The 27,553-nt window shown below is 48.9% G+C and overlaps 1 protein-coding gene and 1 pseudogene across 1 annotated transcript in view; both read right to left on the bottom strand.

The window, feature by feature from the left end:
• LOC144101219 (uncharacterized) overlaps positions 1-27,553 on the bottom strand; it is a 337,728-nt gene that overhangs the window by 236,984 nt on the left and 73,191 nt on the right. The gene's annotated exons all lie outside the window — the stretch shown is intronic.
• LOC144116834 (U2 spliceosomal RNA) lies at positions 21,430-21,595 on the bottom strand (annotated as a pseudogene).

Here is a 27,553-nt window from a genome sequence, read left to right as displayed (position 1 = left end):
AAATGAGTTGGCCTGGCATTTTTTTTCTCCCTAACAACTCCATCTTTTCAAAAGTGCGTGTCGTGCAATCCTACCGCTTTTTCACTCTCGTTCTTTCCCTCATTTTAGGAGAAGAACTGTGCCCAGGAAGCCTCTATTATTTCTTTGAATGCTTTCTGTAAAAGCGCTTCCTACCAGCAGAAAGAAGAAAAATAGAAAAAAAGAGACAGCGGTCTGAGGCTCAAATGGGGTAGGTTTGTCTTGACGCAGCCTTTCGCTCGCCGCTAGCGCGGACCGGGCAGGTCTACGCCGTCGCAATGATATTGCATTTTTTTAACACTCTACTTTCCTTGTTTTTGCTTCTGCTCCTTTTTTTTTCAGCCATGTTCGCTGCCACTGGGATGGTTCCCCTCGGACATCTCTCTGTTCCACGCTGCCTCCGTTGCACGAAATCGAGGCAAATCCTCCTTTTTCGTGTCAGCGCTTCGGCCGGGCTTACGCATCGACAGCTTCCTTTTGCAGCGTTTCCTTTGCGCAACGTGGTGCCCAAGGAGTGCCGTCTCTATTTCCCCACTTTCTCGTATTCCAAGTGGTCGAGCTGCACAAGCAGCTTTTGCTCTGCGACTGGGTCCGTACTCTACACAGCCCGATGCTGCAAAGACGAAGATGAAAAGAAGCGACTTCAAAAGGCGCGCGCCTCTGTTAGACACGCGTTTTTCCTCGCGGTGGTTTGGCAACACTTTGTTATTGCTGTTTTTGCCCCCGAGGTCGTCTTTACTTCCTTGCTTCTTCCTTCTCGTTCTTTAGGTCCAGTTCACAGACTCCTAATTAGCGAAATGACGCAATCCGGTTTTCCAGAAGAAGCCACAATCACTCCCCTGAGAACAGGAAATGTTAAAAGAGTTAAAGAGCCGTTAAGAGGACAAGAAGGCCAGGCCACGAGAGCCGCTGTAAGGCTCCTCCCTGCGCATGCGCTCTCGCTGAAAAGATGCGCCCATACGAATACAAACGATGGACGGGAAATGCTGTACTCAGAGGAGTGGACAATTTTCCACAAGTCTATATACGAATGGGCTCGAAGAGCCGCTTTTCAAGCATACGACTGAGCCACCAGATTAACGGTGATTACAGATTTTTCCACAGTAATGTTTATTTTGTCGTATCACCCTCCTCCTAGAAACATTGCAAAAGGCAGGGCATTTCAAGTTGCTGGCAATAAGCTTAACTTCTGCCAACCAGAAGCTAAAAATACAACACTATGCCGTTTCGAGCGCCACATAGTGGGTTGGTCTGGAGTTACAAAAATATTTCATTATTATTTTGCTATCACGTTAATCCATTCGATGACGCGCAGTATTATAACGAAGACTAATCGCGGCAGTGTTTTGCAGGGATAGCTGCATGATAGCCTCGTCCGATACAGGCAGCAGCAAGTCCCCGCCGAAAACTTCAGCGCCATAATGCTGTCGAAGCAGAACGCTGGAGGAGCAAGGGGGGCAGAGGTGCTCCACCTATCACTGCTACATTTTCGTCTCGGCTGAGGACAAGAAAAGCGGCAGTCTTCTTAGCAATCTCGCTATTTAGAATTCGTGCCTGCACGTTTTGCGTATACGCCAGAAACCAATATCGTCGCTAAGCAACCTGAAGCCTCAGCTTAAGGAACTTAATACTCGAGACACATGGCTCCAGGCTCATGGCAGGAGTGAGAACCGAATGAATTCCTGGCTACAGGTCCTCGCATAAAAGCAACCTTTGACAGTAGGCGACGCTACATCTGCTTTTTCGCATAAAACCGTTTCGCCTTGTATCACTACGCACTTCGTGACATGATTTGAGACAAAGTTTTCCCCACGGAATGTGCAATCATGGTATGAATGAAATAAAAGGCTAAAGAAAATTACAGGAACTCTTAAGTCACCGTAAGTGTTGAATGCGATAGCATTAGATTTCACACCGGTCGCAGCTTCTCTTCCAACTTCTGCGTGTGTTTGCGTCAGTTTCTTTTGCAATTGTCGGCCCATAAACCGCTATATTGGACCTGTTTGCTGCAGTAGCGGGTATCTGCTATGCTCTGACGGTGCCAAATTTTGCATATATCTCAATTTTTCTCATTTCTGATTTCGATTGTGGCGTCATACCAGATAACGGAAAAGAGATAACAAAGTTCCCTCATAAAGCACGGCTATAAAGGTGAGCGTACTGAAAAAAGTAAGTTCATACAGCTCATGAAATTCTAACTTCTAGAACCTCCTTCATGCCCAAACCCAGAGTAACCGAAAGACCAAAGAAATACATTTAAAATGAAGTACGAACTAACGAGCACAACTCTCTCCCTCGTTAATGTCCAACACTCAATAGTTGGCAGTAACCACGAAAAAGCAGTGTTTAAACAATGACCGCGAGAACAGCATCTCAGGTAGCGCTAGCAGTAAAACTGTCCTCGGGCAAAAAAAAAAAAGAAGGGTCAGTTTTTGCTTCGCTTTTTCATTATTTCCGAGCCTACAGTGGAGGCGACTTGGCTGCTGTTGAGGACAGAACCAGGGTTTTCATCCTAGCCACGGCGGCCGCATTTTGAGGAAGGTCGAATGAAAATACGTGAAGTTAAGCTTGTGTCATGTTTAATAACCTATAATGTGGCCCAAATTAGTCCAGGGACTTTCACTACGACGCGGCCCACACAGTCCAGGAGCAGCTTTGGTCCTTAAAAGTTCGCTTCTGATTTGAGTGTTTCGCGTTGCGCATATTCAAAGATTTAAACCGCAATAACCGCTGACTGCGCTCACAGGGAGTGTGTTCCTCTTCTGGTGATAACATAAAAAAAAACATTTCTTCCTCAGTTGAAAAGCAAGGAATGATCCCGGAGCCAACAGCTTGTGTAATACGCAATGCTTTTCTTCCGTTCTTTCGATAATGCAAACTGCTGGCTTTCGACCACGAAACGAGTCGAGGATTTCTGCCAGACAAATTTTACACGAGCGATGAAATTCCTCTCAAAGAGCTGTTCAACGCTTGTGTTGTGGTGAATTCATTTCATTTCACTCCAGTTGTTGCGCCTCCAAGCATCTGAAGATATTTCGTAACGGTGCAGTCAGGAAAGGGGGGTATTGGCGCTGGTAGAGATAAAATTAAAAGCAAACACGATGAGCCTCAAGCAAAAGTGCCCCGTGGAACTAATACGCTGCAGTATTACAAGGAAGCCAGCGATGAGCACATTCTTCTCGTTATGAAAGACAATTGCTTCATTCCCCTCAAGGCGTTTGGCGATGAGTGATCAAGCGCAGCTACCATAGCACTGTTGTGTGCAGTATATGCAGAACTCCGAGCTTTATCCTTCATAAAACAGCTATCGCAACGCTTTAATTTCGCTTGACATTCATGAATCACTGAACATACACGCAGTCTTACTGCTTTTCGTAATGTATAAGCCGAGAGCGATGCAGTAGTCAAGGGCTACTCATGGACTAATGTCGACTGCCTCACCTCAAGTGAACGCGTGTGCAGGTAAGCACAGTAGCACTGTAATCTATCACGAATGTAACCGATATATAGCCCCTTTCAACAAGAGATGAAATGCTCTAGGGGGACCGCATTACTGCCAGGTTGCAACTGCACTCCGCAGTATATAGCTTCCCTTTTTTCCCATCTTTGTATATTTTAATGCCGAAGCGTTAGTACCCCCGGGTCGGAAAAAAAATTGTCCGGCGTCGGAGTCGGCGTTCGCGACCGTTTGAAGCCTTGCAGCCGGAGAGGCCAACTGGCCGCTCCGGCAACCTAGGTTAGTTGGCCTCTCCGGCAACCTAGGTTAGCCACCTAGCTCACGTGACCTTGCGGCGTCATCACAACCTGCCCACCATATAGTGAGCAAAGTGACCACGGTGGCAGGTGGCACTTAAGTTAATGACAGGCTGCGAGAGGTTGCTGGGGAATAACAGGCAGCACCTGCCATAGCAGGGCAGTGGCGCATCGCTTAGCCGCTGCACCACTGCGCCAGGACTGGGGTATGAGGACTCATAGATATGTATGAATGTAAAGTGAAGAACGACCTTCTGCATATATGGGAATTAACCCGTTACGCCATCGCGTCGTACCCATAAGGCGCAGCTTAAGTGCCCCTCCCCCCCCTCCCCCCTGTTTTTTCGAACGCTCGTAAGAGGCAACGTAATCTTGACTGCAAAGAAAAATAATAACATTTGCCGGACACAGTTTTCCCTAACGATCAAGAATTTTGTGATCTCTGGTTTCAAGACAAACGTTTCACGCATTTAGCCGCTGTGGACAGTAAATACTGCTGCTTATTACTTAACAGCCGAAAAACTCGACCCCTGTGCTACATAATGACAGTGTCGGCGCTGAGATGAGAGCTGCATTTGGCGCACACTGCCGCGAGCCATAAAATGCGGCGCGCAAAGCGGCGAGGACGATTTACCTACATTATGATTGCGCGTTTCCTATGTTTAGTGGATTAGATGCGTGGTTTTTCACCGCCCAGTGTGAGCTTATTTAGAGGATTCTCTAGCATGTCCCCTGAATCTCACCATTCTCGCACCCCCAAGGTCAAAGGTCAACCCAAAGGTACCCAATGTCAAAGTTCAATTAAAGGTCAGGGGTGAAGGGTTCGACACCGTAACTGTACCACATATGGTCATACACGGCTGTCCTGGTTGGGCTGAAGGTCGTTCAAGGTCGTTGTGCTGCCTACCCGAAGACTGTTTTACCTAGCGTAGTAAAGTTTTTCGCTTCAATATATCACAACCACATGGTGCCATGACGTTACACTTACGTGCCCTTCGTACGATGTGGCTTATTTTGAACGGTGACACGTCAAACGCACGATTTTGTCGCACGGACCGTCCAGGCGCCCGAAGCGAGTTGTACGGTCAAAACCTCGTTTTCTCTTTCCTCAGTCACTTCCCAAAGAGTGAGTGAAGTGATGTGGTTGGTTTTTTGATGCACCGACTAAAGTTATGTGATATCCTTCATGGCAAAAAAATTAACTAATATAAAACAAGGTACACGACCGCTCGTTCCTGCCAACAAAAAAAAACCTTCTCCCCTTCAAATGCCTTGATTCCAAACGCATTTTTCCTTCTGTCATTATTACTAAACGAGGCAGTACCGCAGAGAGCAAGATTTCTTTGATCAACATTTAACTGCTGCATAATGAAAACGAAACTGGCTCGAGGCGGAGCAGAGTGAGATCATTTGCGCACTCCATGTGAAGCAACGGAGAGATTTTTTTTTTCTTTCATGCGCACACTCAGCAAAATTCTGCCAGGTGCTTTCGCTTTAATAGCCCTTGTAGCAAGTGAGCAAAGATACTTCGCTTTACCTCATTTTTTTTTCTTTTCACGCGTGCGTGTTGGCGCTGTTTCGAGAGTGCACATTTCGACAGCCTCTGCACGGTCAGCGAGCGAACGTGCAAGTTTTCCTCCAAGTGCCACGTTTTCTTTTACTTTACTCCCCCTCCTTTTTCCTCCTCCTCGTCGGCCCGAAACCACGCCGCTAATCGCTCTGGAATATGGAAAGTTGCCGCGAAAGAAATTCCAGCATCAAGACAAGCTGCTCTGACATTTCTGCAGGAATTCAGCACTTGTTTTCCAGAACCTCCGAGCAACATTGACCGCGCTCTAACTATATTTGTGCGCTAATCGAGCTTGAAGAATGACAGAGTCGAAGTAAGCTCGGCCTCGAGCTGAATTAAACATTAAATGATAACGAGATTTAGGCCCAATGGTTTGCGTTGGAATGTCTTCAGCTGTTGACAGAAAGGGAGTTGCGCTTAGTGGTGAGGTCCACAAGGCTGTGTACGCCCACCCGAAAAAAGTTTTCTCAGCCGAACTGAACACTGGTGATTTTCGCCTGCAGAAGAGCGGAGAAATTCAGTGCAAGAGTGGAAGCTATGACAGGACGGGCTGCAAGAAGGGAAGAAAAAAACTTAGAGGGGTTCGGCGCTGCTGAACCGAATGTCGAGCGATAGCTCCGGTGAACTAAGACACAACGCTGGTTTCATTGTTTTATTTTTACCTTGCCCAGCTGGGAGCTTTGGCTGTGGGCGACCGGGCGTTGTGTCGAGCACAACCAGCGTTCCATTGAACGCATCAAAGTGCACCGGCGTTCTGTGCAGAACCGAGTTTCATGCGATGCCGGATGCGATGCCGGCAGACGTTTTCCCGCTCCACTCGGTCAAGGCGTGGACGCAGCACACCTGGGATGCCTCCTTTCCCCCTTCCGCAACGCGGCAACTACCCTCCTCCTCCTCTCCGAGGCGGCGCGCGCATGCGCAGTGCAGCAGCTACCCTCCTCCTCCTCTCTGCGGCGCGCGCGGCGTACGTGACTAGAAACATGTGCGGCTCTTTAGAGGTCAAGTTGCGGAGCCAGAGGTCATACGTTGAAACACGCCGGAGGGGGGGTCATGATAGGAGTAGAGCTATCGCTCTAAAATCAAATAATAATGATTGGTTTTTGGGGTAAGGAAATGGCGCAGTATCTGCCTCATATATCATTGGACACCTGAACCGCGCCGTAAGGGAAGGGATAAAGGAGGGAGTGAAAGAAGAAAGGAAGAAAGAGGTGCCGTAGTGGAGGGCTCCGGAATAATTTCGACAACCTGCGGATCTTTATCGTGCACTGACATCGCGCAGCACATGGGCGCCTTAACGTTTTTCCTCCATAAAAACGCAGCCCCCGCGGTCGGGTTCCAACGCGGGAACTCCAGATCAGTAGTCTAGCGCCCTAACCACTGAGCCACCACGGCGGGTATTTCTGCGGAGGGTGAAAGATAAGGTTACACCAGGCACACTTCCCCGCCCTCGTTGCTGTTTTACGGGCATAACAGCTAACAGGACAAGAGGTGCCATTACCAGAATTTACCCTGTGATGGAAAGGAAAAATTTAACTATTTGCACAACGCGAAGGTTATGTACAAAAGCAGCGACATGTCATGACACGGTATTTCTGCCCATTTTGGGGACCTCTTTCGCGGACCGAGAGGTAATTGAGAGAGGCGCTTTTCTTCCGTGCAATAAAGATAAATCGGGTACCAGTTTCGATTCGGTAGCGCACCCGAGTCGCGAGCCCCAGCAGTTGCGATTTCAATTCCCAGCTGCTGTACTGTTTCCTTTTTTTTTATGGCGTGAGATGTTATACGGTGCACACCCCGAGCCGTCCCGTGGCTGAAGCCCGTCCAAAGTCAGCGATCGAAGCGGCCAGAAGAGAAAGACCAGGTAACGAATGGAGGGGCGGCGATGGCAGAAAGAAGGGAAGAACTAAGGGTAAAAATTGAGAGACACTGTCGCCGACAGAGATATTAAAAGAGACTAAAAAAAATTCTGGCCAGGAGACAAAGAATGAGAGCGGAACAAGAAAACAAGAATGGAGGTCAAAGAAAAAAAAAGACAAGCAGGGAAAAAAAATGAAGAGACACTGTTGCGGAGAGAGAAATAGGCATCTTAAGCTCGCCCAGCAATGCCGCTCGCCTCTCGCTATCGAAGCCGAGAAAGCCACTGGCCAGGTGAGCCAGCCTAATCTGTTCTGGTTTTTCCCTCCCCGTGAGCGGCTGCAACTCGGAAGCGAAGTGCTCGGTAAGAGGGAGCTCAGTCAAGATTCCCTCAGTGGGCGGCCAGGGAAACAAAATAACAAATCGAAAAACCAACTCACGAGGATGACTCAGCAGCTGTCGTTCCGCATTGCTCTGGGTGATACAGAGGACGACTGTCGCTCTCGCGAGGCTCACGGTCGACAAGACCCAGCTGTGCTCGCCGCCGAGTGAGAAGTTGATCGGCGCCGTAGCCAGACCGGGGAACGGGAGGCAACGAAGACATCGCTAGAGCGATAGCGCGTATACGGGGCGAACCTTCAACTTGCGGCATCGCTGTCACGGACGAGGTTCGTCCTAGGAAGGCCGCGCTGAAGCAAGAGCGTAGGAAGCGCCAGCGCGGAGCAGCTGCGGCTCACGCCGATTGTTTACTGGGTAGTTACCTATTATGCAATTTATTTTATCAAATTCCGATCAGCGTTGCAAAGAAATGTCACCTACACCCAACAAAGTGTACAAGGTACAGCTGCAGCTGGAACAGCTAGCAGGTAAGACACTGCTGGAAACTGCCTTCGCCACTACTGCCGTCAGCACAAATGCTCAGATTATTAGATACAACGCATTCTATTCAAGCTGGTGGATTAACCCAAGCAACCACTCACAACTCAGAGACTATTCGGATATCTGTTGACTCGAATACAGCATCCATCGAGAGTCTGGAAGCTATAGGTTGTAGGTCGCAGTAGCCGTTCCTCCTTCGAAAGCCCTTTCGCAGTTAAAGGCTCAAGCCCCCACAGGCATCTTGTAAACAGTAATTTCCTTTACCTTCGCTTTAATGCTCCTTGACGCCACCCCTTGCAACTGCGTGCGTCGGGCATCAAATACAACGAAGCTAGCACGTCTACACGAACACGGACAAACGCGAACACAAGCCAACGCAAGTGACACGCAGTAGCGGATCGAATAGCAGACAAGAGCACAGATGGGAAAGCCATCAGGAGATTCAGAATAGCCGCAGATTCGCAGAATCAATTGGCCGTGGTAATGCGAAAGAGCGTTCGTTCCCTGGGGCAATGGAGTATCGCCTGGAGAAAGCTGGCGTGTAATTGCACGATCACGGCTGCCTTGATGAGCCTCCAGTTACGGGTGTCTTTCTCCGCGGCGTCTACAGCGACGCTGGCTAAGCGACAGCACTGCGTAGGCACCCCGGTTGCGGAATACCGGGAACAGATTCGCGGCCGTCGATTATCGTTGTGTGGGAACAAAAAATTGGGCATATACACTTACGAATGCTTACGTGTGGGAATGCGAAAGCATTGCTGTCCCTGGGTGCATCGTTAACGTGTAATGTTTGTACACGCATTAAAGTTCTTTTCTACGAGATTTTGTGCTTGCGTATGGGTTGCGCACCAGACCGCAAACGTCCGGACCCTCTCGCTGCACGCAGATGAGGTTGGCCGAGTTTGCATGTCGTGGGACGCAAGACGTAGGCGTTTGGTTGTTTGGGACGACCGCATGCGCGTATGGCACCACTCGGAACGCTGTACGACGAACGGTTGCATCAATTTTGATACGAAAGTCTAGGAAGGCATACAATTGAAGGTGCATATGTCGTCGGTTCGAATCCCTGTCGCAAGCTACCCTCCAACTTTACTAGCACATGTAAGCTATATGCAACGACAAATCGTATGGAGCACCCGGAACGCTGTACTTTTTCGGTTGGTGGTAGTGGTTTTATTAAAAATAATAGTAAAAAGGAAGGAAAAGATTTTTGCTACCCCGGCATCTGCCATCGATACTGAAGCACCTGAGCTGGGGCAGCGGAAATAAAGGACAGCAGGCAGAATGGAGAAATGAAATGAAAGAGGTGAGGGGACAGGAAGAGAGGACAGGGGGAGAAACTTTTTCGGTTCTGTTACAAATTTGGTACGAATGTCGGGAATACTGGCGCCGCATGGAGGTCTGTCAGTCAGTGGCGAGTATACCTATATAGACGAACATGTATATGACTGTCTGAAGTGGCGGTGTTCGGCTTGCTGTGTGCGTTATACGGCCGCTTGATGACGTCACCTAAATTTTCTTGCCATCGATGGGATTTTTTGAACGATCTGCGGACACACACACACACACACACACACACACACACACACACACACACACACACACACACACACACACACACACACACACACACACACACACACACACACACACGTGTGTGTGCGCGCACGCACGGACGCACACACACCGCCGACTTTTCTAGTAATGGTGCTAGTAATGCTTTCGCATTAAAACGCGAACACGATCGCCCTAACATTGGCAGAAAACGAAAAGGAATTCGCTTGATGCAGGCTGAAGAAAGGTTCTGCTCATTTGTATTAGAAAATGATCCAACAGCTTTTAGTTTAGTTTAGTTTATGGGGTTTAACGTCCCCAAGCGGCTCAGGCTATGAGAGACGCCGTAGTGAAGGGCTCCGGAAATTTCGACCACCTGGGGTTCTTTAACGTGCACTGACATCGCACAGCGCACGGGCCTACAGAATTTCGCCTCCATCTAATTTCTACCGCCGCGGCCGGGGTCGAACCCGCGTCTTTCGGGCCAGCAGCCGAGCGCCATAACCACTCAGCCACCGCGGCGGCTCCAACAGCTTTTCGTTATCTAATTACAGACAATATCTTAGCGGACGCCGGTTAACCAATGCTGCGTGTATTTCGCGTTGACACCATCGCAGTTGCGGTTTGCTTGAAACAGAACAGTCGTCAGAAGGACAGTGCGCTCCGCAGTAGCCGATCATAGCCCTCACGCACCTTCAGAGTACGCTTTGGCACAGACCAGCAGTCACCACGAAGGGCTGGAAGCTCCACAGTACGACTTCCATGGAAGCTTGGCGGCCGCTGCCCGCGTCTGCTCCTTGGATGCCTGCATGTTACGCCACTCTTATCCCACGAGCTGTCCTTCCCTTCGCGAGTGCGCACTTGCAGCAACGGCCCGCGCAACGGCTAAGCCCCCCAATTCTCTCAGTCAACAAAAGCCGGGCTGGCACCCGTAGATACGGCGCCCAGAGGACGACGCAGCGCGGCCGTCCTGGCTGCACCCTAAGCGGGTTTTCCGCCAGGTGATCATCCCGCGAGAAGCCGGCAACGGCCGAGAGACGCCTCAGCAGCCACGCAAGGAGCCTCGCAACGCCCGCCCCCGCGGCTCGTGCTCGGTCATCCGCAGGCGGCTAACGAGAGCACGGCCCCAAGGTCGCGTTCGGCCACTATCGAATCGCCGGCCAACGACGAGTGCGCCGCCCGGTGAACCTGGCTCGCCGTGCGCCCGCTTTCATTACCAGACGGGCGTCATTAAGCGGCACCAAATCTGTCTCCAGCTCACCGGAGGGGCCGCCCAGCTGAGCGACCTTCCAGTGTCCGCCCTTTTCTTCTTGTTATTTCGGTGCGTCGCCGTTGCCGACTGGCTTCCGTTGATTCGGCCACACCGGTCCCTGTCTGCTCGACCACCGCTGCACACCCTGGCTTCTAGCGTCCCCCCCCCCCCCCGAAGTTTTTTTCGTGCGCGCATCGACATTTTTTCCATCGTTATGGAACGGAACCAATTAACGCCTCCATAATGACTGCGCCAAACTGCGGCAACCGCGAGCAAAGAGAGCGCCAGTTTTTCTCCGCGCGTTTTCCCCCTTCATCGGCGTCGTTTCTGTTGTTCACCGCCAGCTCTCGGTTTTTGCTGGCTCTTTTCCCCTTTATTCCTTCTCTGCCGCGTCCCTCGCCCTTGGAAGGCAGCGAGCGGCGCACCACGCTTTCCGGCTTTGCCCAGCTCCCGGGAAATAACGGCGCTGCGGCGGCTGGCTGGTTGGGACGGCCGCGCCGTCATCATCATAATAATCGGGCCAAGTAAATATCCAGCCACGTAACGAGCGTCCGTGCACCCGCTGCAGCAGGCCGCTTCGATCCCCTCGGCCTGGTAGCGGCGAGGCTGATCAATACAAGGAGCCTCGGGCCCGCACCGCGGGCGTCCAAGGCGTCCAACCCGGCTTGCCCCACGGCAAACTTCGCGGCCTTTTTTTCCCGCGCCGTCGGACGAGCGCGCGCGGCTCATTCCGTGACGGTGGCTACATGGGTCCGGCGCCGATTCCCACGACGAGGCCGGAACGGTGCCTCCGCGGGGGACGTTGGCGGAAGCGGACGCCATTCGTGCGCCTCTGCCGCCCCGTGCAACGGCTGTCAGCGCGGTTTTCTTGCAACATGCGCCACGCACGCTTACGCAGAATTCAAGCGCCAACAGGAAAGGTTCGGGCGTGTCGCGTTTTGTGGATACATCATGGGCGGATCGTCTACGTCACCATTACCATGAGCCCAAGTTCAGTTCATTGCTGGACAGAAGCCTAGCACAGTGATCTGCGCAATCTGTGCAGCAAAAAATGAATGTGGTAATCCAGGATATCCATATCGAACGCTGTCGGCGTTCATTGTGTTCATTGGCGTTGGAGTTGACAACGTTCTAGACGCGGATGATTTTGAGGGAAGGAAGGGCGCTTAGCTGGCTCCCTGGGGCAGTGGACGCCTCAGTCACGCTTCGAGGTACGCGGCGGTGGTGAGAGAGAGAGAGAGACATGTGGACTGCCATCATTAGCGCTGACAACGTTGTGGCAGACACGGGGCACTGCAGAAATAGGCCGCAGCATTCATTGGCTGACCAACCTCTCCCGATCAACCAATAACTGCCACCTGCCAGGGTGGGCGCGCTGACTAACCAGTGTGCGGAACGCACTCAACGTTACAGACACCAAGCCGCGTCTGCTCGGCTAGATCACATGGTCAGGCAGCAGCCGCACCGCGGCTGTGGGGCCCGGCACAGCGACGGCGAAGAGACCGGTCGGCGGCGCGGTGAAGTCACGTGATGCGTTTCTACGGCAGCGGCGCAGCAAGGACGTTCAAGGTCAAACTGCAGCCCACGGCGAAATCGGCGCGGCTAGGCCAGTAAACATTTCGCTTTATTACTCTAATCTCATGGATCATGCCTTAGTATCCTGAGTCCTTTCAGTCACTCTAATTGGCCATCCATTATTTGCTGTGCGCCTTGCATGTCCAGCCCACGTCTGTTTCTCCGGGCCTTGGCTCTGGTTAGAACGTCGTCAGTTCGCATTTCTCCTCCAAACCACAATGTTGTGCGCCAACCTGTTAGTGTTGCATCTGTTATTTTCTTTCCGTCGCCCGCTGGAAAATACGCTCGAAAATAGGGAGGAAGCGCATGCAGCGCGTGTGACCTTTCGACTCATGGGAACAGAAAATCTATCAACGCGGCAACAAATTTCACGAGAGACTCGATACGAAAGCATAAATTAATATCCGACTACAACAGAAACCACGCTTTCGGCAGCCGTAGTCAGGGGCGGGCGGCAACATAATCCTTTCCAGCTCCTGCCGTGTGCATCATCGGCTCTTACAGATGAATCTTACTGGCCCGCATATCTGATACGAGTGGAAACAGTGGCAAAACAATACAAGAGGTGGGGAAGCAGTAAAAGCTTATAGACACCGCTATAACTTGGCACACTGCTGTCATGCAAGTATTTTACGTCTGTTATGAAAAAAATTTCAATGCTTTTTTCTTGTTTCAATTAAAGCTAGCAAAGCCGCGGTAAACACAAACACAGTGAAACCCTTTCAGGCTTTTTTGAAACCATAGCCTTATATTTGCAGCGTGCTTGACCACTGTTGTAGAAAGGTTTGGAGCAATACCTAGAGATCGGCGATGCTACGCTAGATTTCCCAAGACTGCCCATGATCAAAACGACGTGTCATTCAATGAACGAATTTTTTAGCCGCCTAAAAGTATTTTACTTCCTACAGTGTCTATTCTGTAGACGTCAGTTTCTTTCCGAATGCAGGTGAAGGATTTTCCCGGAACCTATAGTCGCTTCAGCTCATGGCCTTATGGATGCTTTTTTGAAACCAAAAATGGCATTATGAAACCCAAAAGGCCCCACCTGGAACGAAGCGGATCTCGACAGAGCCAAATCCATGCGCTTTCTAGCAGTCTGCGCAGGTTTAAAAGAATATTAGTCTTTCTGTCTTTGCTAATCTGGCTTTTCCCCAAGGCTTTACGAACGCGAGCGGGCGCGTTCCGTCACTTCATCGAAGCCGGCAGCCGCACACCGAGCGCCAAGTCGCCGGAAGAAGAGCATCAACTTCGCGCCAACGACCAGATTTGATCGGCGCCTATTTGTCAAAGTCTGGCGCGGACGGATTACCTCGGCCCCAAAGCCAGGCTGCAAGCACGTTAAGTGCGCAAGTTCAGCCGAGTTGTTTAAAAGCGCTTCTCTGTTCAAGGCCTCTTCCCCGGAGAGGAAGATTGGAAGGAAAGCAGAGGGAGGGGGGGGGGGGGGGGGATGAGTGGTAGCGAGAAGGAGAAGCAGCAGAAAAGAGCAGTAGCAACCTAAACAGGGCGGCAAAAGACGCCCGCTGCGCCCAGTTATCTCTAAATTTTCACAAAAGTTCCGCTCGAGATCACATACGTTGCCCCAAGAGGTGCGCAGAGCGGAAACTGTGCTGCGCCCGCGTATCTTTCCAGGGAGGCATCCGGTTTGGTTTATTTGTTTGTTGGTTTGTTTGTTTGTTTTCTTCTTCCTTGTCTGTCTTCTGCCGCAAGTAAAGCGCGTAGAAAAAGAGGAAAACGTTTTAGAAAGGCGCAAAACACATGGGAGCCGCTCGGCGGCTCTTATCGCCTCGTGACGTCAGAGAACAGAACATCCGCTCGGTTTGCTCCTCCGCATGATGCTCGCGACGCCTGGCGCGTCTCCAGGGGAGAGAATGGAGGCCGCGGTTTGTTTCGATCCTCTTCTTCTTCTTCCCGAAGCCGCGCACTCCTCTTCGTTCTTTTGCCTAACTACGTCTTCCCTGAGACGACGGAGCGAGCGAGTTTTGATCAGCACCTCCTGCACTGCGACATAAACAGGCACGATGAAGCAGAGCTCGCACATACACTCCACGCAAACAGGCCGGATGCTAACTAGTCATTAAGTTTCGTTCGCTGAGACGCCCCACGTAAGCAACGAAAGAGTGTTCCAATATATCAGGGATTATTCGTTTTACTCTTCTTCGCAAGTTTTAGAAGAGCTGAACAGTCAGTCTGGAGGATTCCTAGAGGAAGCCAGACCTCGTTCAGATGTTTCTTCCGCGTTTTTTTTTTTACATTTTGGAATCCGCTTAACACCCCGGAGGAATGCGTCACGTATCGAAAAGCGTGCCAACAAAACATAATATTCCTGCGTTGCACATAATTTAGTGTGATCTCGTTGAAGCTACACCGCCTTGGAATTATGTCCACAGCGCGCAGGGCAAAAAGAAAAAAAATATTATAATGTGCAGGTTGCTTTTTTCTCGTGCAAGACGAAAAACATCCTTGCAAGCTGATGCTTCCGCAGTAGAATAATACACCTTCAGCGTCGGGAATTTTTGAAAGCCACACTCCCAATCCGCGAAAATAAAAAAAAAAATCAACCCATTGTTGTACACTGCGACAAAGCACACAGCACATAGTCTAGAGAAAACGCGCTGTAACGGGTGCAGATTTTCACCCCTGTTTTTTTTCTTTCCGCTCCATAATAGGAGAACGAAGAAGCGCACTGCTGCGCTTGCATGCTGAATAAAACAGTTCTGATATTTGCTGCCTGGAATAATGTCGCTCCTTTCCGGTCTCGATATTCACTCCCGCCGCTTTCGTCTCTCCCGGGACTGTATAAATTCGTGCCGCTACTCATTGCCACGGAGCAACTTCGCGTGGCCTTCAACCACTGCATCGGTGTTATTGTTTCGCCGCTACTTTCTTGGATAAACGCCTTAGGTCGGGTCGGCTGCCGCTGCGCGAATGTGGAACAGCAGAGTGCTGATACTATTTTGTGCGCTTACAGAATCCCCAGACAGCGAGCGCTCTTTGGCCTTAACCGCGGCGAGTTGTATGCAGATGTGTATGCAACTAATGTAACTGTGTCATTTCTGTCGTTCCAAGCAGGTCTGCAATCGAACCGTAAAAGACTGAGACAACATTCAAAGAAACTGAATTCCGGATGAAATGTCATAACAGAGGGTTTTATTATGACCCAGATATCCAGAAACCTCGCACGAAGCGCCAAAAACAGATCAGCACCTGGTGGGAGGCGCATTTGAATGCCTTTCGGCGGGCTGAATTCTGGTGCCCTCTCAACATAATAATAAAATAAATTCGAGCTCAAAAGCACTTTTTCCACTTCGCAATAAAGAGTGTTAATGAGATCAATATAGGGGCGTGCTGTAATAGGCCCGTTATAAGCAATTCAGAGCATATATTATAACGTCTTGAATTAATACAGTGTCTTAGAGACGTCAAATCAAGTCTGCCCAAGTACAAAATGTAAAATAAAGAAAACATGGCTCGTTTCTGCCGAGAACGGCCAGTAACCCTCCGGAGTGAAAACTAAGCGCACTTGTATTTGAAGTTTCTGAATTAAAAAAAAAAAGATCTAATTTTGCTGTTCATGCGTCATACGTCGCATTCGCATTTAATTCGGAATAAAATACCTTGACATCACACATTGTTACTGACAAACTCAGCGAACTTATTTCAGCGAATGTTTTTGTTGCGAGTTAGAACACCAGGGACACACACGGCGTATTTGGCTTCTCTTCAGGAAACCACAACTTATTAGCTCTTTCAACAGTGATATATAGTGACTACATGCAGTTTAGTTTTATTTATTTAATGTGAAGTGAAACTAGAAGTTTGAATTTCAACTAGCATGAAGCAGTTGCAGCTTTTTTGTGTGTTGTTCTTGCATCTACCTGGGTGCTTAAAATGCACTTCAATGGATCTGCTATTTTTTACATGCTTCCGCTATTACGTCTTAGGAGCCAGTCCTGAAATTCTTTGGGATAATTCATATAGCAACCTGAGGCTGTGGTGAAAAACCCGCGCGATTGATAGGCGCTAATGTTATCAACTTTCTTTATTAACAAAGAAATACTACGACTTTGAACAACCTCGTTGCTTCATTCACGCTGCTGACGCTTAATGTTGAAGCCTATTATTTTAGTTACACTAATGTAATCAGTGGGCAGTCCAGAATATACACTGAAAATGAATTCATTTTAGTTTGGAAGGTTTGGAAGCAAAAAAAAAACCTACTCGTAAAATGCGACACATATGAAAAAGGCTCCCGGGACACGAAGAATGGAGATTCGGTGCAAAAACAAAATGGGACTACGATTTGAATACCATTCCTGCCTAATCTCTCCACTGGGAGCCGCATTTCGATGGTCTACGAATGAAAAACTACGCTTTTCTTGTCATGAGCGCAGATGTTGGCTACCATAAAAGTCACAGTCGAATATGAACCCGGACATGCTAACAGCGAAAAGCAGATTGAAGAAAACCTGAATAAGAAGACCGGCGCGTAAGGAATAAACAAAAATATTTCTAGCAAACATCGCATCGGAACCGTCAGAAAAAGAAGCGGTTAATGCTCTCGAAACTTTGGAGAAGGAAACAGACCATATTTTAGAGCGAAATTCTGATCTCTCTTAAACTACGAACATAAACAACTAGCACACGTTTTTGACACTGATTAGGTACCTACCCTCAATTCTCTCTTTGTTCGCTCGACATTTGGCAAGAGGAGGGAGTCATTTTTCACCTCAAAGACTTTCTTCCCCTAGACGCCGTTGGGCTGAACACCATTAGGCCATTGACAAATGCTCTTGGAAAGAAATCTAATCGGCCTCACCTTGACTGACATAACGCTAAAGGGCAAGGTAGCTTTCCAGTCCAATAACTTTCTTACAAATTGGGCTCCGTGATTCTGTATGTGAAACATGTGAGTAATGGGTTGCTTTAAATAGCGCGAGAGTATACCAGGCTGAACCAAACGATAATGAAAGACTAAAAATATATAAAACCATGGCTAGCAGATATGAACCGCGTGCTAAAGCTCAGCGAATGGAGCGATTCCTGTCTTTGGTCAAAGCTATACCAGTCCCTGAATAGCGCTTTATGATCATGAAACTTCTCTGTGACTCTAGGACTCTGACTATACTATGCCCGATAACATTCATTGTCGTACTGACAGCGCCATATTTTCTGGTCCATATTATCTTCAGGGCGCAGAGCACACAACCAGACGTGTGCTTGCCACGGATGGTAGCTTTCTAGTAGCAGCCACCGACACTCGTCGCGCGGAACCTGGCGGATCAGCTATGCTAAGAAGCCCTCTCGACAGATGATCAGGCTGCTCAGATCGGTCACAATATTTTCTCCGCTGCGCTGCACGGGAGTCGCTTCATCCCTGTAGTCCTGAGCAGAAGGTGGTGTGAAGCAACCAAGCACGTGCGTGATGTATGTATGTATGTATGTATGTATGTATGTATGTATGTATGTATGTATGTATGTATGTATGTATGTATGTATGTATGTATGTATGTATGTATGCATATGTATGTATGTATGTATGTATGTATGTATGTATGTATGTATGTATGTATGCATATGTATGTATGTATGTATGTATGTATGTATGTATGTATGTATGTATGTATGTATGTATGTATGTATGTATGTATGTATGTATGTATGTATGTATGTATGTATGTATGTATGTATGTATGTATGTATTTAGACATGGATGTACGTATGCGTATGTGTATGTGCATGTGTGTGTGTGTGTGTATGTATGTATCAAACAAGAATAAAACCTCCTTTGTCCCCTTTCGCAACTTCATAATTCGTCAAGTTGGTTTTTTAACGTTGCACTAATAAGGCCGTCACTGGTCATCAGTAAAGCCGACATTAAGTGCTCAACTTGAAAGTTACCGCATAAAAGGTGCACGCGGTGTTGGCGCGAGAAAAACACACTGACATATTAATCATCACAAAATAGAGGAACAAGAGGTATATATTGCTCTTTAATTCATCTGCTGTTCCGCCATCAGTAGGGCACACAGCATCAGGGTAAATACGGCAGTATATTTATGAAAAGGCGACCATTGTGCTTAAGCTGCTATTTTATTACATCACGCTATATCCGCAGTTTCTGACTGCTGATCGCCACATGCACAGACCGAATGGCACTTGTCTATTGGTAAGCTTGGTTGACATGCGGCGGCGTCACATTCGAAGCAGCGCACACCATGACAAGACCTGCACATATTTCGCTCGAAGTAAGCGCTACGAACTTCAGATGACTAAATTCACGGGACAGAAAACGTCTAGACGCAAACTCCTCACAAACCTTTTCGTCAAGCTTCCTACTATCGATGAGAACGCATTCGTGGTTACTACAACTAAAGTACTGTCAATAGTTAATGCCTTCAAAACATGGACATCGTGGAGCAGGATGGTGCGAAGGAGGGAACAGCGCGGTAACTGCTTCACGTGCACCACGCACATGTATCGAGCCACTCTATGCTGACGCTGCAAAGTGTGGTTAAATAGAGTCTCCCTTCACACGTGTCGCGGCACTGAGACTTCGAGACGAGACCACCGAGACAGCGAATTACTCCACCCTTTACTGCGGCGCAAGAATGCGAAATGAGAGTAGCTAAGCCTAGCGCGTTTCGGAGGCGATGCCCGCCTCACTACTTGGACGGATGAATGGCGGTTTCCGTCGCAACAAAGCGTGACAGCCGTTTCCGCTGCATCGGCCAGCCGGTGAGCGGGATCAGCCCTCGCGGGGTACGGTGGTGCGCGAGGTGGTTTCGAGGCGAGGAAAGCCGCAATAATTGTAGCACTCTCGGTGAACACTGAACCGTGCCGAGAGGGAAGGAAGCGTGAGAGGCGCCCTTTTGGAGTTCTCTGGTTCAATTTAGACTGCCTGAGATACTTCAGCGTGCACTGACATCGCACAGAATAGGGACGTAGTTTGGATTTCGCCACCACTGAAATCAGGAAATGGTGGACTTTTGGCTCAGTGCATTAGTGGTCAATTCAAAACTTGGTGCACCTAGAAATGCATTTCTGATTAGCATTATTAGGCATACTAGGTATAGCCGCTTGTAGATCTAGAAAGCTGCGAAATACTCGGGTCGGCCGACGGCTTTCATGGAGTTATTTCATGCATGATTTTAATAGCTGAATGCAGCGCAAAAACAAGACGAAACACGAGCGCTGAACTTCCTTGCCATGACACTTACCAAGAGCTCAATAACATTGCTAATTGGTGTGCTCAGAACAGACTTCTGATAAATCCTTGGAAACCAAAGTTCGCGATGTTTAGTTCCTGGTCTATAAATCAAGGCGAATATATTCCCGTTATGCATAAATTTGCATCCCGTGTATCCTTCTGATCCCTTCTCATTCCTTGGTGTTCTACTCGACAGCTGTCTGAAACTTAACTCGCACATTCAGGAGTTACAAAGAAAAGCGTCATATGGTATTGGAATATTGCTTAAGGCTCGTCCTTTCTTTAAACCTGCGCGCATTTTTTTACACTATACTACGCATTTATACTCATAGTCATTAAAACGTTGAATAATCGGCCCCTTCTTACATCCCCGTTGTACCATGCTCTTAACATACTTCGCTTTCATGATCTAGTCAAATTTAACATAGTAGTATTTGGATATCGCGCCATGAATGACAGCAACCTCCTGCAATTTATTCACATGAAATACATTACTAACCCTAATGTTACACGCTCTTCGGTTCATGGAAACTTTCTACTTCCCAAAGTTCGTACTAACTTTGCCATCCAAACAGCTTGACATTTTTCATAAAACTCTGAAATTCTTTGCCGTAGCATATCAGACTAGCATCGTCTAAGTCAAATTTAAGCGCCTACATAATACGTACATTTTTAATCGTTAGTATACTACCATACTGTGAACTTGTATACCTCTTTCATTGTTTTATTACGCTGTGTTCTTGGTTAAATATTACTTCCCGTGATGCTGTCTTGCTTGTTATTGCTGTCACCAACAAATGTTATTAATTTGGCCATTTTATTATTATAAGAGGCTCTCCTAAACTAGTCATACTCCGGGACCCCTTTCTGTAGTATAATAATTATTCATAATTTTCTGTGTATTTCTGAAACTTCAAACTGCAACACGTTCTTAAATAGGCGAGATCTTTATCCGATAGCGTAATGGACTTCTGATGTAATTTCCGCATCTAGGGATTCGTTCTGACTCCTCAGTCTAGCGGTACCGGATCTTTGCTTAACTAACGATGACAGCTAGTGCTATCACAGGTCTGTACCGAAGAACAGGTCGGACAATACACTGCAAGAAAGCTATTTTGTCCTTTCCTTCGAGAGTGCTTTCGAAACTGTTTGCATGCCCCCTTGGCCTTTCGTAAAAGCATCTTCCGGCGTCGCCTCCATACTGCTTTCCGTAGCTAAAGGAAAATTCAGATTCCCGGGGAATGCATTAGGTATATTTTTCTAACACTGTTGGCTGCCATTATGATCAGCAAAGAAGCTGGTAACGAACAGGATCATTCGCTTGGCATAATTATTTTATTAAAACTTCTGGGCCAAACTAAAGCTTAAGTAAATACGCCATTAGAATATGAGCACGATGGAATGTGTTGCTTTTTTTTTGTAATCCCGCGAAAATTTTTTGTTGATCATTTTTGTATGCGACCGATGCAATACGGTCAGTCATATTCAGCGTCTGAAAAATTACGCATTCAGCTTAGGTAACGGAAAGCAACAACGCGTGTCTCTAAATAGTCTAAATAGCTTTACTTACACTGTCTATTCTGTTTGCGTCCAGAACTTGTTTCGTGCGTCACCGAGTCTGTCTGTCTGTCTGTTGTTGCCAGGAAGAAAGAAAAAGAAAGTGCACAGGCCTGCCCACTGGCTCAAGCTGAGCCACAATCGCGACCACGTGCAGATAGTAGGAGAGTAGAAAGATGGGATAGAAAGACAGGATAGTAAAGACGCGCTAAAGACAAGGCCGATCCCGGAGGCAGTGCAATACCGGGCCAACCGGTGGCGGGAGTGAAGCATCCTTCAAACTCTCCGCCACATTTCCAAAAATAAGTCCAATTGGACCCCCGAACAGATGCTCTACGGGGTCCGGACATTCGCCACTACGTCACCGAGAAGAAAGTAGAGCGCACTCGCTCACCACTCGCGCTCTACTTATTCACACTCAGTCACTCACCCAATAACATCAATAATCATTGGCGATGAAAGCTCATGTCAAAGACTGTTAAAAAACGTATCCTCTCCTCATTGCCTGCGCATCTGCTATTTCTGACAATGTCTTGCTGTTAATTCATGGCCTCCACAACGCAGAAAAAGCACCAAATTCACCGCTATTTCTGACAATCACTTGCTGTTAATACAAATCCTCCGCAACGTAGCAAAAGTACCAAATTCATCCCTCTATCCAGTTAAGAAAAAAAGAAAAGAAAACACGGATGACGTATCCTTTTAAAGTTTTTTAGTACGAAGTGTTCCGGCCCCGTGCTCTCAGCTTACCCTTCCTGACCAACGAACGGTAGCCAAACAAACAAAACTTCAGCAAAACAGAATCAAGGATCGATTATACAAACCAAGCGAGAGGGCTGAGCGCACAAGAGGGGGAAGAGAAGCTGCCGAAAAAACAAAAGAGCGCCCAAAGTGAACACTGTTCTCGCCCGCGACAAGCGTGCTGCTTTTCTGCTTGTGAGGACTTAATTACAACTCTTCAGCTCCCCCCCCCCCTTTTTTTTTTGGCTCATGAGCACGCGTGCGCATTAGGCTGTGGTGCGGAAGATTTAACTCGCTTGTTCTACGAGGGAGGTGTGAGAAATACAATAGAGAAGAGAAAAAAAAATGAACAACCGTCGGCCGGATAAGGGCGGAGCCTTTGCGTGAGTGCACCCGCTGCTGGGCGATCTCTCCGGTATGCGCCGTGTGTGCGGCAGCCGAGGTTTGGCACCGGCAGCGCTGGGGAGCCTGTGCACAGGACGGCGTTCGGGAGGCTTTCCCTCTCTCTCTCTCTCCCGCTCTATCCTCGCCCTCTTCTGAGGCGTTTTTTTTTTCCTTTCCTCGTGCTTTTTTTTTTTCTCTCAGCCGCCCCTTGCTCTTGCTTTGCACCCGGTGGAAAGTTTGTAGGCGCGCTGCAGCTGCATATTAATAAGGTGCGTGCATAAATCAGGCGCTTTGAAATTACGAGAGCTGCGCCACGGTAGCGGTTACAAAACCACTGAAGCTAGATAATTTAAGGAGCAAGCGTCGCAGAAAGAAGCACAGCAATGGAGAAGGGCAGGAAATAAAAGGAGAACCTCGTGCAACGACGCTCTCCTGCCTCCAGTTCAGCCACCTTACCGCCGCCTGCCCTCTCAGCATGCCTTTCTAACCGCGCCATACTGGGAAACAAAAAAAAAAACAAAAACTAAGGAAAAAATACATCAAATAGGGGTTCAAACAGAAAACTTCAAAGCCGGTGTCAGCACACAAAAAACTCTCCGTCAACAAAAGCAAGAAGAGAAGCGGTCCTCGTTAACCAAGCTGCGGAACTTTTGCAGGAAGAAAACGTACAGCGACCAGCTATGGATGGCGAGTGTGTGGACAAACGTTGCGCGGCTTCGCGGACGAAAAGAAAGAGGCGAGGGCGAGAGAACAAGAAATCACCGCTCGGGCCAGTGCCTCGCGACGTGGAGGTCAAAGGTCGCTCTATGTGTACAGAGGGCCGCGTCTACACGCTGAAAAAGAAGATAAGAGGGCTGCAAAAAAAAAAAAATTAAGCGCCATGCTCGCGTACGTCAGGTACCCTTCTGCGGACCCCATTCTGAGCCTCTTTATCCAGCTATTTGTAACGCAAGATCCCGGGTCCCGCTCACAGGCGAATGGTGCATAAGCTGCTCCTGAGAACGCAGACTGGAGTTTGCGGTCTCATCGCGACCTGGATGGGCTCATTTACGACTTGCCATTTGTTCACGGATCATGGCGAACACAATTTCGCCTTGAGCATTTTCGTTCGCTGAATGCGCACGTTCCCGGGCAATGCTTCAAAAAGCTGTTATCTCCGGAAACCAGTGCGTAGTGGTAGCAGTGTAAAAACCTGGCCCGCGACTGAGGCTTAATGAAAAAGGAACACTGCGGCCCGACCCAGACGCCTGGACGGAGCTTTGCGTGGCTAACTCAAAGGCATATAATTGAACTTTCAAAAAAAAAAGAGCAAAGAAACTAGAATGTTAATCAGCAATATAAAACAACTATTTGTTTATGGATAAAAGAAATAAAAAACGTTAATGAAATCTCTCGATAATGCGCTGAAAAATATTCAAATTCCGAGCAGACTGCCGCCAGAAACTGCTTTTCAGGCGCCTCTTCTTTAAACTTTCTCAGCAGTTCAAGCGCTGACATTCTGTTCGGAATAAATGCACCGCGTTTTCATAAGCCATAACCATCTGAATCCTTAACCTTTACAAATCAACGGAGTCTGCCGCATACACACGTCATGGGCGTTAGTGAAAGGCGCATAAAAATTTCGGCACATCGGGGCGCCCTATACAGCTGTAATTTCACGATCAAGGGGTTTGTGAGAGGAATATTAAATGCGATTTGGTGAAGTTATGCTCGATCACGCCTTCCTAGGCCACGCAGAAACTATACACGACGTCAATGGCTCCGAGATGCGCGTCAGCAGGAAGGCTGCGAGCGCATCAGCATACAGAGCAGGCTGCGCGCGTCTTCAAGAAGGAGCTTTGGGAAAGAGGGGGGGAGGGGGGGGGGGGGGGCTTCTATTATGCATACGGAACGAGTTGGGCTCGCCCAGCCTCTATGACATGTCCGCTGGGAAGACGGCGAGGTCACGCGCGAGAGAGACACCCAAAAGCGACGTTCCGGCTGACATGCCTCCTGCAGGGCTGATGGAAGAGGCTGCACCAACACCCGCCGCGCTTCTGGCGTCCGGTCGAAACAACGCAGACCCAGTAATCCACTCGGAAAAGAAGTTCGCCCATCTGGCCACTACACTGACGGCTCTCCCGTTCGATGCGCAATTGGGTCGGCCGTCGTGAAGGAGCGTACCGAGCGAAGTGGGCCCGTGGCTTTTGTGAAGCGGCCGCAGGTGGCCCGAGTAGCTCGGGCGTTATAGGCCTATGGGTCTCGGCGTCCCCAAATCAGAGCAGCTCTATTTCCAAACGATGCTCTAAACGCGGCCGTTTTTTTTTTTTTATCCAACGGTCTCCCATATTTCCGAGGATCTCGCTTTCCACGCAAGGTAGCCGTCAGAGGAATGGAAGACGCACCGAGCTTATTCTTATTAAGCTATTTGCCGGGGACAAAAAAAAAAGCGGCATCCTGTGCTGCCCCGCCCCAAAATATAAAGGGTAAATAAGAAGAGGAACAAATAAAATGCGAATCGTACGCACGAATGTAGTAGAGAGACGTCCATTCTTTTATGGTGCGTGTCATATATGACCTGCAAGCAATGGAAGCCACAGCGCGGAGAAGTCTATTCCAGTTTCTAGGAATAAGCGGCAGCGTACGGGCTCGATTGAAAATTGAAGGTTGATATGCCTGCAGGAAGAACGTGGGATATGACTTGGGGAGGCTTTAAATTCCTGCGAGTATTGCACCAGAGCATTGCCATATCAAAGAGTGGAAACTATTTCAGGCAACACTTTCTACGAATGGCATGCTAAAAACCCTGTTATTTTACAGAGCCGCGCATTTTGGCTCCACAGTCTGCCTCCTCAAACTTCATTCCTACGACATATTCTTTCCGTAACACAGTTCTTGTTGCGGCTCAGGTATTGCGTTCCGCTAGCCGCGCAGTCGGCTTTAAAGAAGCTCGGTAAGCAATTATTGATAACTTCTCCTCAAGCCTTTTCTACTAGCGGCGAGACATTTTCCAAGGAAATGAAAGTGGTACAAGCTCGGCTTTGTTTCAAGTGAGCGAAATCGTTACAGGTGGACACTGGTCAAGGTTTTCGGAAAAATTGCTGAGCTTTCAAAGGGAACCGTCCACATAGCAAGCTGTGCATTTAGTGTATAAGTCTTGGTTTTTAATTTATGCATGAAATGTCTGCTCGTTCATGAAAGTAGAACGTGGTGAAAGGAGAGAATTACACGAACGAAGTTTGGCCCTTCAGATACAAATGTATGGATAACCGGTGTAGCTGGTCAGGCAATATTTTGAGGCAAAATCAGCGAGAAAATGGCGAGAATCACCACACAAAGGCGACACAGGACTGGCGCTTCCGCAGTTTCTGTGACGCCTTCTCTACGTGTTTCTCGTCATTTTCCGCGCTGTTTTTATCTTGAAACATTTCACTTAACAGCTCGTGCATGACGTTCATGACGTTCAACATTACCCACACCTCCAAGAAAAAAAAATTGAAAGGAGCCTGGCGTATGCCATTAAAGCCCAATCGGATGGCTTTAACTGCAATGCATTTTTCTGCGCTACCGGCCAGAAAAGAAGGCTAAAACACCCAATTTGCGTCACTGCGAAGGATGCAAAATTGCACGCGCAATTATCAGCGTCTATCGACATCTTCATTCTTCCTAACATTTATGGCGAATTTAGGAGACAGAAGCGATCGAGTAGACGGAAGGACGCTCAACAACAAGCTTTATCCGGGGTATTGATGTGACGTCATGGGCGCCATTTTGTGGTGCAGCGCGTAGCTTCAGCAGTGCAAACAGATGCATATGGCCATAAGTTGATTAGATATGCTTGCCGCCTTTCGCCGTGCTACATGCAAAACAAAATGGCTGTCATGGAGACGTCGGTGCATACTTCCTATAGTTACCGGCGTCTGCAGCGTCGTGCCCTATAAAGTGGTTTTCCCCCCTTCTTTACTTGTTGGCTGGCTAAGCCTACGACGCAGGCCAGTGTTTGTCGCGACGTGTGCCTGCGGGTTCCTGTAAAGCCCAGCATGCACTCACGAAGCGGGCGCACGGCGTCGCTCGGCGCCTCGTATCGAAGAGCCGGGCGACCGGAAGGGAATGAAACGGATGCAACAAAGCGCGCGAGAGGCGCGTCCCCGTTTTCCCGCACTCTGCAGCAGCAGTCGAGGAAGAGCCGCCCCCGGATTAGGGAGGTGGATGCAGCGACTATTTACCGACGTCTTCACTATGGGCCAGTGCAGCGCCGCCGCCCCACGGCGGTCTGACCACTGTCGTGGATCGGGTAGCATGCCGTCGCTCAGCAGGTGTTGTCGGGCAGAACAGGAACGAAGCGGTCCGGAGACGGATTTAAGGTGACCAAAAAGGAGAACTTTATGTACACTATTTACATTGTCATGGTAGCGTAAAAACTTGGCCGGAGACCGACCGGCGGAGCGTCCACTCAACTCGAGAGTCAGAACACACACCACTCCCCTCTTCTCGGAGTTTTAGTCGACGAGCCGGGTATCCTCCTCGCAGCCGGGACACCCAGGTCCTCCTCTCCCAGTCCGCTGCTCGGTAGCAGCCTGTGCCAGTGCGGGTTTGGCCCGGAAGCGTCCCCAAAGTGTTCCCGCACCACAGGCCCGCAGGAAGGCCGGACGAGGCAATCAGGACAACAAAGGGAGGGTCCGGCATATTGACTTCCGCGAACGACGGCGCCTCCCAGTCTCCGCCTGTGGGTCCGTCGCGGCCACATCTGCCGTTGATTAGGTCGTCCCAGCCCAAGGATCACAATACCACACGTCTACCACTCTCATGCAAGTTCGCGACGGCCGTTGATCTCGACCTGGCTACGTCGCCCTCCTGACAGCACAGTTGCAATGTCATTCCCCGAATTTCGCGTTTCATGGAAGCCGCCGTGGTGGCTCAGTGGCTGCTGACCCGAAGGACGCGGGTTCGATCCCGGCCGCGGCGGTCGCATTTCGATGGAGGCGAAATGCTAGTGGCCCGTGTACTGTGCGATGTCAGAGCGCGTTCAAGAATCCAAGGTAGTCAAAATTATCCTGAACCCTCCACTACGGCGTCTCTCATAGCCTGAGTCGCTTTGGGACGTTAAACCCCCATAAAGCAAGCGAACTTTTCATTGAATTCTATACGTGCAAGTTCGAGTCCTGTGAAAGCAAAAGTTATTGCGCAGTGCTCGAACATGAAGTTGAGAATCCTGTGAACGCTGCTTAAA

This window comes from Amblyomma americanum, chromosome 1, assembly GCF_052857255.1.
Source record: "Amblyomma americanum isolate KBUSLIRL-KWMA chromosome 1, ASM5285725v1, whole genome shotgun sequence".
Lineage (NCBI taxonomy): Eukaryota > Metazoa > Arthropoda > Arachnida > Ixodida > Ixodidae > Amblyomma > Amblyomma americanum.
The sequence above is the reverse complement of the archived record's forward strand: the minus strand, read 5'-3'. Positions and strand labels throughout refer to the sequence as shown.